This window comes from Bos indicus x Bos taurus, unplaced genomic scaffold (genome assembly GCF_003369695.1).
Source record: "Bos indicus x Bos taurus breed Angus x Brahman F1 hybrid unplaced genomic scaffold, Bos_hybrid_MaternalHap_v2.0 tig00003528_arrow_arrow_obj, whole genome shotgun sequence".
In the NCBI taxonomy this organism is placed as follows: Eukaryota; Metazoa; Chordata; class Mammalia; order Artiodactyla; family Bovidae; genus Bos; species Bos indicus x Bos taurus.
The window spans coordinates 3,374-17,737 of record NW_020867696.1 but is presented as its reverse complement, the minus strand read 5'-3'; the positions used below and the strand labels follow the sequence as shown (position 1 = coordinate 17,737).

General features: G+C 46.2%; 1 long non-coding RNA gene across 3 annotated transcripts; it reads right to left on the bottom strand.

Annotated features, from left to right (window-relative positions):
* Positions 1-8,934: 8,934 nt before the first annotated feature.
* LOC113889116 lies at positions 8,935-13,653 on the bottom strand. Of its 3 annotated transcripts, XR_003510151.1 has the most exons (3): positions 11,671-13,650; positions 9,309-11,248; positions 8,935-9,120 (listed from the first exon to the last, which is right to left on the bottom strand). It is a non-coding gene; the product is annotated as an uncharacterized LOC113889116 (long non-coding RNA). The 3 variants fall into 3 exon arrangements; XR_003510149.1 differs by having other exon boundaries at positions 9,309-13,653; XR_003510150.1 differs by lacking the exon at positions 9,309-11,248 and having other exon boundaries at positions 8,975-9,120; positions 12,073-13,244.
* Positions 13,654-14,364: the final 711 nt, after the last annotated feature.

Sequence of the window (14,364 nt, the reverse complement as noted above, 5' to 3'; positions counted from 1 at the left end):
CCTGAGTCAAATTTCTGTGCCACAAGGAAATTGGAAAATGTTGGGCCTGGGTGGTAACTTAGCTCTGGCCTGAGTCATAATTTGTGTCACAAATAGGATAGGAAATGTGAGGTTCAGGGCATCAATTGATTCTGGCCCGAGTCAGACTTTTCTAAAGCATGGGTCATGGGAAATATTGGGTCCACGTGCTCAGGTAGCACTGGCCTGTGTCAGACTTCTGTGCCCCAAGGTGAAAGGTTGTTGACCGTGAAAGATGGCAGGGTTCTTGGCCTGCGGAGGAGAGGAATTCAATTCGGGGCCAGTGATGAGGCCTGATCACTCAGAGCGTTTGTGTCTCATCAGATCAGATCAGATCAGATCAGTCGCTCAGTCGTGTCCGACTCTTTGCAACCCCATGAATCTCAGCACGCCAGGCCTCCCTGTCCATCACCAACTCCCGGAGTTCACTCAGACTCGCGTCCATTGAGTCAGTGATGCCATCCAGCCATCTCATCCTCTGTCGTCCCCTTCTCCTCCTGCCCCCAATCCCTCCCAGCATCAGAGTCTTTTCCAATGAGTCAACTCTTCGCATGAGGTGGCCAAAGTACTGGAGTTTCAGCTTTAGCATCATTCCTTCCAAAGAAATCCCAGGGCTGATCTCCTTCAGAATGGACTGGTTGGATCTCCTTGCAGTCCAAGGGACTCTCAAAGGTCTTCTCCAACACCACGGTTCAAAAGCATCAATTCTTCAGCACTCAGCCTTCTTCACAGTCCAACTCTCACATCCATACATGACCACAGGAAAAACCATAGCCTTGACTAGCCGGACCTTTGTTGGCAAAGTAATGTCTCTGCTTTTGAATACGCTATCTAGGTTGGTCATAACTTTCCTTCCAAGGAGTAAGCGTCTTTTAATTTCATGGCTGCAGTCACCATCTGCAGTGATTTTGGAGTCCCCAAAAATAAAGTCTGACACTGTTTCCACTGTTTCCCCATCTATTTCCCATGAAGTGATGGGACCAGATGCCATGATCTTCGTTTTCTGAATGTTGAGCTTTAAGCCAACTTTTTCACTCTCCACTTTCACTTTCATCAAGAGGCTTTTTAGTTCCTCTTCTTTTTCTGCCATAAGAGTGGTGTCATCTGCATATCTGAGGTTATTGATATTTCTCCCGGCAATCTTGATTCCAGCTTGTGCTTCTTCCAGTCAGTGTTTCTCATGATGTACTCTGCATATAAGTTAAATAAGCAGGGTGACAATATACAGCCTTGACGTACTCCTTTTCCTATTTGGAACCAGTCAGATAACCCCTTATTCTGGCTTGTGTATCTGGCATATATATCTTATGTATATTCTGGCTCATCTCTGGCTTGAGACCTTGTTTTCAAGGTCTATAGGTGCCTCTCAAGTGCACAGTCTCAACATTAACTGCAGGGTTTTAATCTGTGGCACTTGTCACTTTCAGAGTGGTTCCCCCTTCTTTGTTTATTTTGGCTTCCTCTGTTTTCAGTTCTCTTCCATGTCTAATTTCTGCCCTGATACAAGGGGGCGAAGGTGGCCACTTATTTAGGCTCATTTGTTTAGTTGTGTTGTGGGGAGGGAGGGGCACTGCAAACAAATACCACTGGCATGTGTGGGGAGTGCTTGCAGTGGATGGACCACACTGGGTTTGCCACAGCCCAAGGCGGCGTGTCCTTCCTGGGTCCACCCTGCTCAGGCTCCAGGGTGCTCTGCAAGGGCATTGTCCCAAGTGGGCCCTGCATTTTGTGCACTTCCCAGGTCTAAGCTGCTCAGGTTCTAGGGTGTTCTGCAGGGGCACAGACCCAGATGGGCTGTGGGTTTTGTGCCTTTCCCAGGTCTGAGCAACTCAGGTAACTGGGCGCTTGGTGAGTGCACTGTCCCAGGTGGGCCATGCATCTTGTGCACCGCCCCGGTCCTGGCCACTTGGTTTCCTAGGTGCACTGTGACAGCCTCAGGTGTGCTACGTATCTCCTCTGGGGAGCTGATCTCAGGTTGTGACACTCCTGGCAGATGTGAACTGTCCAGTATCCCAGGAGGACATGATTAGCAACTGGAAGCCTGCTCACAGTTTGATAGAAGATGCAGTCTCTGGGGCCAAGATTGCAGCAGCCCCTTGTCTTCCGGCTCTGGCTGTGACACAGCTGCCTCTCTGGCACTGGGGAGGGAGGGCCCTAAATGGCAGCTGGCTTGCTCTCATTTGGTATTCGCTCAATCCTTTGTTCTGTGAGCACACCAGGGGTCATCCTGTGGCATTAGAGCCTTTCACAGGAAAGGTTTATTTCTTGTTTTTCATCTCTCTAGCAATCCCACGGTTTAGGTTGCTATCTCACATTGGCTTCCTCAGATTGTCCTCAGGGCATTCAGGCCCGGTCCTTACCGTAAGGACCAATGATGCAGCCTGTACCTCCCAGTCCAGCCCCCACCTGCTGCTGGTGGAAGAGAGTGTCTGTGCCGCTTCTCCATCTCTGCTTGTAGTTGTGGTGAGGCGCATATTCTGTAGGGTATCCCCCCCGTCCTGTTATGTTGCCCGCTGAGATCCCAAAACTCCCCACAGACACACCTATGAAAGGGTTTTCTACAATGTGGAAACGTCTCCTTCACAACTCCCTTTCCAGGACGGGTCTCTGTCCCTCAATCTTTTGTCTGTTTTCATCTTTTATATTTTGTCCTACCTCCTTTTGAATAGATTGGGCTGCTTTTCTGCGTGCCTGGTGTCCTCTGCCAGTGTTCAGAAATTATTTTGTGGAAGTTGCTCAACATTCAAACGATCTTTTGATGAATTTGGGGGTGGGAAAGTGGTCTCCCTATCCTTTTCCTCCACCATCTTGGGACCACCCCCCTTCTCTTTCTCATCTTGCCCATATCAAAACTGTCTGTGCTGGATGGCTGTTCCTGTACCTGAAGGTCATGGACACATAACACCCACAAGGCTTTGTGATGTCCTTCAAGAATTCCACATGCAGATGGCGCTGCCCCACTAAGTTTTCCAGTTATTTAAGTATCTACAGTCTCACATTGAGATATACTCCCCCTACTTTCTTCCTGTACCCCAAGACCTCTCTTCTCTTTCTTACTTGCTCTTCTGAAGACTGGGTGTGCAGTAGGCACTGTCCCTGTGACTGAAGGCCTTGGCAACACAACACCCACAGGCTTTTCTGATTTAGTTCAACAAATCCACTAGCAGATGGTGCTGCTCCACTACATTTCCTGAATTCTACCTGGCTCTACAGCCTCACATTGACATTTACTCTCCCACTCCCTTCCTGTGCCCCGAGACCTGTCTTTTCTTTCTTCTCTTGCCCTTATCAAACGTGACTGTGCAGGAGTGACTCTCCCTGTTGCTGAAAGCCTTGTTGACACAACACCTCCATGGCTCTCAGATGTAGTTCAAGGAATACACCATCAGAGGGCACTGATTCACTAGCTCTTCGAGTTCTACTTGGCTCCACAGTCTCACAGTGATATCTACTCCCACTCCCTTCCTGTGCCTCAAGACCTCTCTTCTCTTTCTTCTTTTGTTCATATCAAAATTGTGCGAGGGTGACTGTCTCTGTGTCTGAAGACCTTAGCAACACAATACTCCAAGGGACTTCTGATGTAATTCAAGGAATCCACCAGCAGATGGCTCTTCTCCACTAGCATAGAAATCGGAAGCACATAATCAGGTAACAGGTTCCTTTTTTTATTTATGTATTTATTTGACTGTGATGGGTCATCCTTGCTTCAGTGGGCTTTTATCTAGTTGCAGCGATCCAGGGCTTCTCTTGGTTCAATTTTATGAGCTTCTCATTGCTGTGACTTGTTTCCTAGCACAGGCCCTAGTAATGGCTTCAATAGTTGTGGCGCCCTGGCTTAGTTCCCCCTTGGCATGTGGGGTCTTCCTGTACCAGAAATTGAACCTCTGTCCCCTGCACTGGCAGGTGGAATCTTAACCACTGGGACCCCAAGGGAAGACCTGGAAGGTGAAGTCTTAACTACTGGACCACTGTGGAAGTTCCCCCAGGTCATAGATTTAGATGCAGACATATGACGGGAGCTTGGTCCAAGAAACAAAGCATGAACAGGGTGCAACTGACCAAAATCGTGAAGAAATGCCTGAGCTGAAAATCAAGCAAACTGGCTGCTAACCTTGAATCTCCCACCCCTAGTTCTGTGGCTTTTGTAGATCATTGTGAGTCTTTAAATTTTATTTTATTTTTAAACTTTACATAATTGTATTAGTTTTGCCTTAAACTCACTTAAAATACAGTTCACTTACGTTAACCTCTCGGTCCTCAAGCTACCAGGGCGTAGTGCTTCTCAAACTTTAATGTGCATGGAATCACCAGGCATATTATGAAAGTGCAAGTCCTGGTTCAATAGGCCTGTGATGGAGGCCTCAGAGTCAGAAATTCCCAGGTGATGCTAATGCTGCTGGTCCCTAGACCACACTTTGAGTAGCAAGCAAGCATATACTACAGAAGTGGCTTAAGGGCTCTCACTGCTGGTGTGGATGGAAGGTCAGAGGCAGAACTTTAGTCATCATGCCCTTGCAAGCTTCAGCCAGTGCCTTGCCTTTTGAGGTCCTGAGACTGTGGAGCTCGTCTGATCAGCTCTGAATCAAGCTGATCAGTAACAAAGATTTATCCTGGAGGATAGACTGCTTCCACGTGGTCAATGTTCCCCTTGGTCAGTGTTCATTGATTGATGTAAAATGAGTGGCCAACACATCGCCAGGGCTTTCTGATGTAGTTCATGAGATCCACCAGCAGATGGTAGGTTATTGAGTTACACTAGGCTCTACGGCCTCACATTGACATCCGCTCCTCCCACTCCTATGCTGTGCCCCAAGACCTGACTTCTCTTTCTCCTCTTGCCCTTATCAAAACTGACTCTTCTCAGATGACTGTTCCTGTTGTTGAGGCCTTAGGAACACATCTCCCCTGGACCTTTCTGATGCAGTTCAAAGAATCCACAAGTAGAAGACGCTGCTCAAATATATTTTCGAGTTATACAAGATTCTGTAGCCTCACGTTGACATCCACCACACCCCCCCTCCCTTCCTGTGCCCCAAAAGCTATCTTCTCTTTCTTCTCTTGACCTTATCAAAACTGGCTGTGCAGCAGTGACTGTGTCTGTGGTGAAGCCTTTGGCAACACAACACCCCAAGGGCTTTCTGATATAGTTCAAGGAATCAACCAGCAGATGGTGATGCTCCACTAACATGGATATCAGAACCACATAATCAGTTCATAGGTTCTTTATAATTTTTTATTTATATATTTACTTTGGCTGTGCTGGGTCTTTGGAGAAGGCAATGGCACCCCACTCCAGTACTCTTGCCTGGAGAATCCCATGGATGGAGGAGCCTGGTGGGCTGCAGTCCATGGGGTCGCTAAGAGTCGGACATGACTGAGCGACTTCACTTTCACTTTTTACTTTCATGCATTGGAGGAGGAAATGGCAACCCACTCCAGTGTTCTTGCCTGAAGAATCCCAGGGACAGGGAGGCTGTCTATGGGGTTGCACAGAGTCGGACACGACTGAAGCGACTTAGCAGCAGCAGCTGGGTCTTTGTTGCTGTGGTGGGCCTTTCTCTAGCTGCGGTGAGCCAGGGATACTCTTTTTTGCAGCGTTCAGACTTCTCATTGCCCTGACTTCTCGTTTCAGAGCACAGGACCTAGGGCACCAGGGCTTCCACAGTTGTGGAGCCCAGCTTCGTTACTCCGTGCAAAGTGGAATCTTCCCGGACCAGGGATCGAAGCCACGTGTCATGCACTGGCAGGCTGAGTCTCAACCAGTGAACCACCTGGGGAGCCCCCGAGGCTGAAATCTTAACTACTGGACCTCCAGGGAAGTCCCACAAGTCATGGATTTAGATGCAAGGACACATGACAGGGGCTTTGTCCCAGAAACAAGGCATGAACTTGTCCTCTGGGATCAGAGGGAATCTGCCACAGGGTGCAACTGACCAGAATAGTGCAGAAAAGCCTAAGCCGAAAGTCAGGAAACCTGGCTGCTACCTTGCATCTCCCACCCACTAGTTGTGTAGCTTTGGGTGCATCATTATGAATCTTCCTTAGTTTGTTTGTACAACACAGTTCACTTACGTCAACCTCTTGGCCCTCAAGCTTCCAGGGAGTAGTGCTTCTCAGTACTGCACTACTTTGCAGGTGGCATGTATTTTGGTTTTGTCTCATTATATCTAGTTAATTTTTGTATGTTATGTGAGTTTTTTTGTTTTTAAAGATGTGCTTTTCCAATGTTTCCAGTATTTTGCTGAAAATGTTATTTTTCTCTGTTGTACTGCATTTACATCTCAGTCAGAAGGCAATAGTCTTTCTGACTTACTTCACTCTGTATAATAGTTTCATCCACCTCTTAATTAGCTTCCAATTAAAATAAATTAAAAAAAGGCAATCGTCCATATAGTTTTGAGTATATTGTGAACTCTGTTCTCATCCATTGATCTGTAAATCTATCTTTATACCAAGATCACACTGAATTATTGTTGATCTATATCAAGTTTTGAAATGAAGTAGTATAAATCCTGCATCTTTGTTCTTTTTCAAAAATTTTGGCTCTCCTTAGCCTTTTGTATTTCTATGGAAAGGTGGAATCACTTTGTCAGTTTATCTTCAAAGTCCTACTGTTGCTTCATTGGGAATGCATTGAATCTATAGGCCAGTTTTCTAGAGCTCCCATCCAGCAATATTGAGTGTTCAAATCTGTGAGCATGAGATATCAATTTATGTTTGTAGTATTTAATTCCTTCTGTAATTTTCAGTGTACAGGTCTTCCAGAAATTTTGTCAAATTTATCCCAAAGTACTAGTATTTCTGCAAAGAAAACATATAAATGGCTACCAAACAAATGAACAGATGCTCCACGTCATTGAAAGTTGAAAGTGTCAGCTGCTCAGTCATGTCCAACTCTTTTGCAATTCCAGGGACTGTAGCCCACCAGGCTCCTCTGTCCATGAAATTCTCCAGGCAAGAATACCGGAGTGGGTAGCCATTACTTTCTCCGGGGGATCTTCCCAACCTAGGGATCAAACCCTGGTCTCCTGCACTGCAGGCAGATTCTTTACTGTCTGAACCACCAGGAAGTCCAATTTCACATCATTAGCCTTAGGGAAATGCACATGAAAATTGCTTCACACATACTAGGATAACCGTAAATTAGAAAAGAAAAATAACAACTGTTGGAGAGTGTGGAATCATCATACATTACTAAGTGGGACTGTAAATGGTGCAGCCTCTATGTAAAACAGTTTGGTGAGTTCTTCCATTAGTTAAACATAGAATTAACATGTTATCCAGCAATTCTACTCCTAGTTGTGGACCCCCAAAATTGAAATCAGGTGTTCAAACAAAACCTGTACTTGAATGTCCATAGTAACCCTATTCACAATGGCAAAAAGGTAGAAACAACACAAATGTCCACAAACATATGACTGGATAAATAAAATGTCATATATCCATAAAATGGAATATTATTCTCCCATTAAAAGAAACATACAATAATGTGAACGAACTACAGATAATGTGAATGAACTACAAAATATTACACTAAGAAGCCAGGTATAAAAGGTTACATATCATATGATTCCATTTGTATGAAATACCCATAAAAAGTATATACATAGAGACAGAAAGCATATTTGTATTTGCCAAGGAGTAGGGTAGGGAGGTAATGAAGACTGACAATGCACATGGTGTTCTCATCTGTGGTGATGGAAATATTCTAGAATTAGATAATGGTGATGGTTACATATTGGGGATGTACTTCATGCTACTGAATTTGGTACTTTAAAATGGTTAAAATGGCGACATTTGTTGTGTATTTTGCCATAATAGAAGACCCATCTCATCATAAATTTAAGGATTTGTTCATACTTTCTCAATCTGTTCCACTGATCTACGTGACTATCTTTGTACAAGATTCATACTGTTTTGATTACTGTGGCTTTATGACTTCTGGAATAGGTATGATAAATCCTTCAACTGTTTTCCTTTTTCAAAATGTTTTGGCTATTTAAGGTGATATAAATGTATATTCCGCATATATTTTAAGATCAGCTTGTCAATTTCCACAGGAAATTCAGCTGAGATTTTGATAGATATTGTGCTAAATCTTGGGGAAGGTTGCCATATTGAGTCTCCCAATCCATGAACTATCTTTACTAAGTTTAAATTTTCTCAGCTATGTCTTATAATGTTTTAAGTTTTAGTTTGCAGGTCTTATTCATTTTTTATGGGATTTATCCCTAATGTTTTATTCTTTTGAAGGCTATTACGTATCCAGTTGCTTTCTTAATTTCATTTTTGGAATTTTTTGTGCTAGTATGTACAAGTATAAGCGATATTTTGATGTTGATATTGTGTCCTGTTGGCCTTGCTAAATTTGTTTATGGGTCTAGTGGCTTTTTTGTGTCTGTGCTTTGTTATTTTCTCCATACAGGATGATCTGTGAATAAATAAAGCTTTATTTCTTCCTTTCCAATTCGGATGGATTTGTCAGGGTAGGGGGCTTATTCCATTTGCTCAAGCTTCCACTACAATGATGAATAGAAATGGCAAGAGTAGACACCATGCATTGTTCCCAATATTAGGAACATTCTTTCACCATTAAATATTATGCACACTGAGGTTTTTTATAGACTATTTGCCAGAAGAATGAGTTCCTAACAATTTCAGTGTTCTTAAAAGATGTTAAAATCATGAATGGGTATTGAATTTCACCAAATCCATGTTTTAAATCTTTTGGAATGATTATGTATTACCCCTTTGTTCTCTTAATATGAAGTATAACATTCACTGGTTTCCTGCCATGACCCCACCCAATTATAGCCCTCAGGATGCTCCCCTCCCCCAGCTTCTGGCCACCAGAGTCGGGTGAGCTCACCAACAGACCCTCTCCTCCAAGGGGGCACCACACCAGAAACAAGAGGCCTCTGTGTTTTTTTTTTATTGAACTCAAATAATTTTTTTATTAACTTAGATAGACACAAGATTTGACAACACTGAAAACAAGAACATTTCTCTGACCAGACTGCGCTGACTGGTGGAGAGTTCATCACACACAGAAAAGGGAAAGCTGTCTTATTCAAGTTGGTGATGGCGTAGAACCTCCACTGCCTGAAAAAGAGATTGCAATTTAAATAAATAAAGTACATACAGAGGAGAGCAGCAGAGGCCTAGTGAGGAGATGAGGAAGAGGTGGGAGAGCAGCAGCAGCAGCAAACTACTCAAGATCAAAATGGTAAGAAAAATAGTGGCAGGAGCATGTGCTGAGGACGTGTCCCCGCCCCTCCCACAGCCAATACCTTTGGGGGCGGACAGCCCCAGCCAGAGCCCCATGGGGAGGGGGGATTCTCTGCAGGTGATGATGGGTCTCTGAGCCTGGGGCCCCTGAATCTCCAACACACTTTCTCCACTTTAGGAAGCGGCCTCCCAGGGCCCAGGCAGCTCCAACAGAGCTGGGAGCCTGGGGAAGACAGGATGCCCGTCCCCCAGAGCACACCCACTAAACAGCTCAGCACCTTCTGGAACCCACAGCCACTCATGTGTGCATAAACACTCACACACACACATTCACACATGCACAGTGACATGTATATTCATACCCGCACACACACTCACACCCGTACCTTCACACACACACATCCGTGCATTCATCTGCACTCATACCCATACACTCATCCACATACACCCACACACACATCCCCACGCTCACACACTCAAGCCCTCATGAATGAACATGCAAATTCACACACACATCCCCACACTCACACATGCACTCAACATGCGCACTCACACACCCATTCACACACAGGCACGCACATATTAAGTAAAGACCCTCCCTAGTGCCCTCCCCAGGTCCTCTCAGGCTGGCCCAGGAAGAGGCTGCGGCTGGACATCCAGTCACCCAGAGCGTGAGATCCAAACTTGAAAAGGGCACATTTACACATCAGCCCCAAGGAGGCCCCTGGTCCTCTGCTCCTCTCCTCCCCTGCAGCACATGTCACAGTCTCTCAGAACTCCAGGGATGCAGTCCAAAGGCTGGCAGTCTCCCGGAAGTGGTCCTAGAGGGACACAGTTGGGGTGGAGGAGGGGCCACCAGGACCAGGGGTTTCCAGGCAACTTGGCACAAGGGAGGAAGCCATCAGCGCCCTTCCATCTGTGGGAATCTGCGGGGGGCATGTGGTAGCCCGGATGCAGCCTCAGGCCTCGGGGTGAGGCAGGCAGAGCTCTTCAGCCGGGCCCTGGGTGGCTGAGAAGGGCACATGGTGTGAGGCTCAGCCCCTGTGTCCCAGGGGCAACCAGGCTGCTGTGGTTCTTAGTCCCAGGAACTGAGGACCAGGACCACGAGCAATCAGTGAGGGGGCAGATGTGGATATGGGATGGGGGTGAGGGCCAGGGCCTCTCCCGGCTCCCCTCAGTGCCGCTCCTGGTGCACCAGTCAGCAGCACAGCCAGGACCGCTGCAGGCCCATCCAGAGCAGATGCTCCTGTGTGATCCTAGCAGGAGGGGCAGCCTGGAGACAGAGACATGGGGTCATGCGTGGGTCTCAGCTCCACCCCACCCAATTGTATCCCTTCCCTCCTATTACACTCAGCCCCAGGAGCCAGCCAACACCCCCACCCAAACTGAGAGGCCTGTGCCACTCAACACCAAGGAACCCCTGGTTAAGCCTTGCATGGGGCTTGGGTTGGGGTGGGGAGGTTTGTGTGTAAGGACCTTGCTCCCCAGGGGGTTCTGGGACTCATCTCTCCTGTGACCATATCAGCTCAGACTGTCCCCCAGTTCTTGCCTGTGACTTGCTCTCACCTTCCCTGCCACGGGCCTCTCTCTCTCTCTAGATCTCTTGGGAGCCTGTGCTCCCCTCCCCCATCCCACTGTGCCAGGTCTCCCAGAGACTGGGGGGCAGGTAGGCAGTGAAGACCCAGAGGCAGGTTCAGCTCCCCCACTTCTGATCTATGTGACAAGGGCAAATGTCTCCCTTCCCAGAGCCCAGCAGGTGGGGAGAACCTGCTCCACCGGAGTGTCTCTAGCTTCATCCTTCCTTCCCCATGCCAGTACTGGATCACCAGGCCACCCCTTCCCTCGGGCTCTCCACCTGGAAAGGCCTGCCTCTCCTCGAGGGGTCAGGCTCTTCTCTTGGGTGCTCCCCAGGCAACTCTAGGGTCAGGGGTGCCCCAGGCAGGGATTTGACTCTCTGGACAAGACCACGGAAGGGGCGGTTCACCTTCTATAAAACCAGTTCCTGCAAGAAAATCATGGGGACTTGAGAGTTGCCTCTTCACCCAGAGATGTCCCCGTCTCCCCAGTTGTTGCCTACCCTACAAGCCTCTTCTCCATCTGCTCTCCCACTCCGGCCTGACAGCCGCCCTCCACTCAAGGGGACCCCCACTTTCCCAAATACTTTGGGACACAGGGGCTGCTGGAGGCTGTCCAGGACTGGAGCAGCGCATTCTGTGGCACCAGGAGGGTACTGGTAGGAGGTGGAGGGAGCGTGGCTGAGATGGGGCAGGGCTGGGAGGAACACGTCTTTCCCACTCTTCCCTGTCCCCTGATGCAAAGCTTTGGAGGGTGGAGAGGAGCAAGAGAGACAGCAGGAGCAGGCAGAGAGCAGTCCCAGAGACCCGCCAGGAGGAAGTCTTGTGAAGGGCTGAAAAAGAGACAGACCTGGGCTTGGGCCAAGAACACAACCATCCGTCCAGGCTGCCTCTCGAGGGGTGGAGGACAAGGGGGCCAGCATCCGCTCTCTTCTAGGGCTTTCTCAGGGCCTCTCCAGGGCCATTTCCCTCCATTCCCCCGTGTTCAGGTGACACTACTGGGGCCATGGGCCGAGGTGATGGGCTGATCCTCGGAGATGCCCAGGAAGTCGCCTCTCGTCCCCAAGTTGTAAATATGACAAGGTTGTCCAGAGGGTCTGTGTGCACCCTGCCTTGCCTGCTCTCGGCTCGGCAGCTTTCCAGGCTGGCTTCCACGGGTCCCTTCCTCCCCCAAGCCGCCCAGGGGCTGGATATCTAGATGCCATGGCAACAGCCTCCCTCCAGCCCGCAAGTCCAACCTCTGGCCTCCTACCTTTTCGGTCAGGGTCAATCATTCATGTTTCTAATGAAGAATTTCTTCCTTCTGCTCCCTCCTTCGGCTAAAGTGAAACAACAGGTTGGCTGCACTCAGATAATTTCCTCGAGTTTCATGGAAAGGGCCCGTTTTGAGAGTTTCAGTGCAGTTCGTCACCAGAGAGCTGGGGCTTCGGGACTGCGAGGTCGTTTCCGTACCCTGCATGTATCACCGTGATTTTCCTTGCCCACTGTTGTCTCAGCATCTTTCATTGTGGCCTTTCCTAATACTTCGCATCCTGATGGTTGTATCTCTAATGTAGGAAGAGATACAGGTGGGTCATTTCCAGTGTCATTTGTGAGCTTTAACCCTGTTGGAATAAACAGAAGAATCAGCCATCTGTTTCCCAGAACAAGAAAACTGTCGGCATGGAAGAAAAATCAATGCTGACAGCTTTTTAAAAATACAGGAACAAGGGATTTTTGGTCCAATCTGGACAAAATGGCACAGACCCATTTTTCCCTGGTCTTCCTTTCTGGGCACAACTACAAATCCATTTAAGAATGCAAGATACAATGAAGAGAGAATTCTATAAAGTGGTAAGAGGAAGGCAAAATGGTTTGGGACTCCAGGACTAGAAGAGTAACACAGTAGGTATCTTACATCTCCACATCCAAAAATGTAGGCAATCCAGATCTCGTGTTTTCCAAATCTCAACTGAGCAACAGAAGGCTACCTGAATAGGCTCAGTCCATCCGCAATCGGAAACGGGAAACTGTCTGACAACATCAGAACTCCAATCGGAGACATCAGATTTGTCATGCAGAACTAGCAAGATGGACCTAGCTAACCAGCCACTAGCAGCCGGCCCCAGGAAGCCTCTTCATCCCTACGGGTCAGAGATTCCCACTGAGAGACACTCTAGCCTAAGTAAAGATCTTCCTCATTCCTCACTCTCTGGCAGCATGAGCAGGAGCACATGGGAATCCCAGCAGTACCACATAAATCGAGGAGACCAAAATAATACCATAAAGGCTCTGAAAATTAAGCTGTCACTAGACACATATTCCACAAAGTAGAAAAGAACTTACATGCTAAACTAAAACAGAGTGACTGCCCATTAAAATATTTAAATAGGACTCAGACTCTCCTAACATAATAGACAAAATGATCAGGATACAAAAAAACAAATCACACAGCACACCCAGAACCAAAAAAAAAAAAAAAAAAAAACCCACAACTTGAATGAGAAAAAGCAATCTGACAAAAATGGAATCAGATTGGTAATCAAGACCAGAAAGGCAACAGAAAATTTTTAAATATATGGGGAGAAATGGAAATATACTTCTTAATAATCCATGATTCAAAGAGAAAGTCTCAAGGGAAATTTAAAAATACATACTTAAATGAAAATGAAATTATATAATATAATCAAAATATGTGGAATGCAGCTATAGGAATGCTCAGAGGAAAATGTATAGCCCTAAAGGCACACAACAGAAAAGAGGAAAGCTCTCAAATAAATAATCTACGTTTCTACCTCAAGAAACTAGAATAAAAGGAAAATAAAAATTGAAGGAATAATAAAGATCACAGCAAAAATTAAACAAAAAACTTGCTCCTCAAAAAATTAATAGAACTGATAAACCTGTATTAACTTAGGCAAAATGAAAGAAGATGCAAACCATCCATATCAGGAAGGAACTGGGTCTATCACTACACGTTCTGCAGCAATTAAAGAGATAATAAGGGAATACTATCAGCAACTTATGTTCACAAATGTTAAAAGTTAGGGGGAAATGGGTAAATTTCTCAAAATCTACAAACTACCAGAATTCAACCAGTGTGAAATAGATAATCTGAACAGCACTCTGAAAATTAAAACTTGAACTCATAATTAAAAAGCTGCCAAAACAGACATCTCCAGATTCATATAGTGTTACTGGAGCATTCTACAAATATCTATACAATTAACACCACTTTTATATCATCTCTTCCAGAAAACAAGAACTATTACCCAAATCATTTCATAAGGCCAGTAATTACCCTGGTAACAAAATCACACAAAGACAGTACTCAGAAGGAAAACTACAGACTAACATCTCCCATGAACTTCAACATGAAAATCCTCAACAAAATATTGGCAAGCTGAATGTAACAGTATGTAAGCATTATATACCATGATCAAGTAGGATTTCCATATTTGAAATCAACCAACATAACCCACCATATATCAACGAGCTTTGAAAGATCATAATCCCATTGACTGACACAGAAAAGTATTTGACAAACCCTACATCCATTAACGAT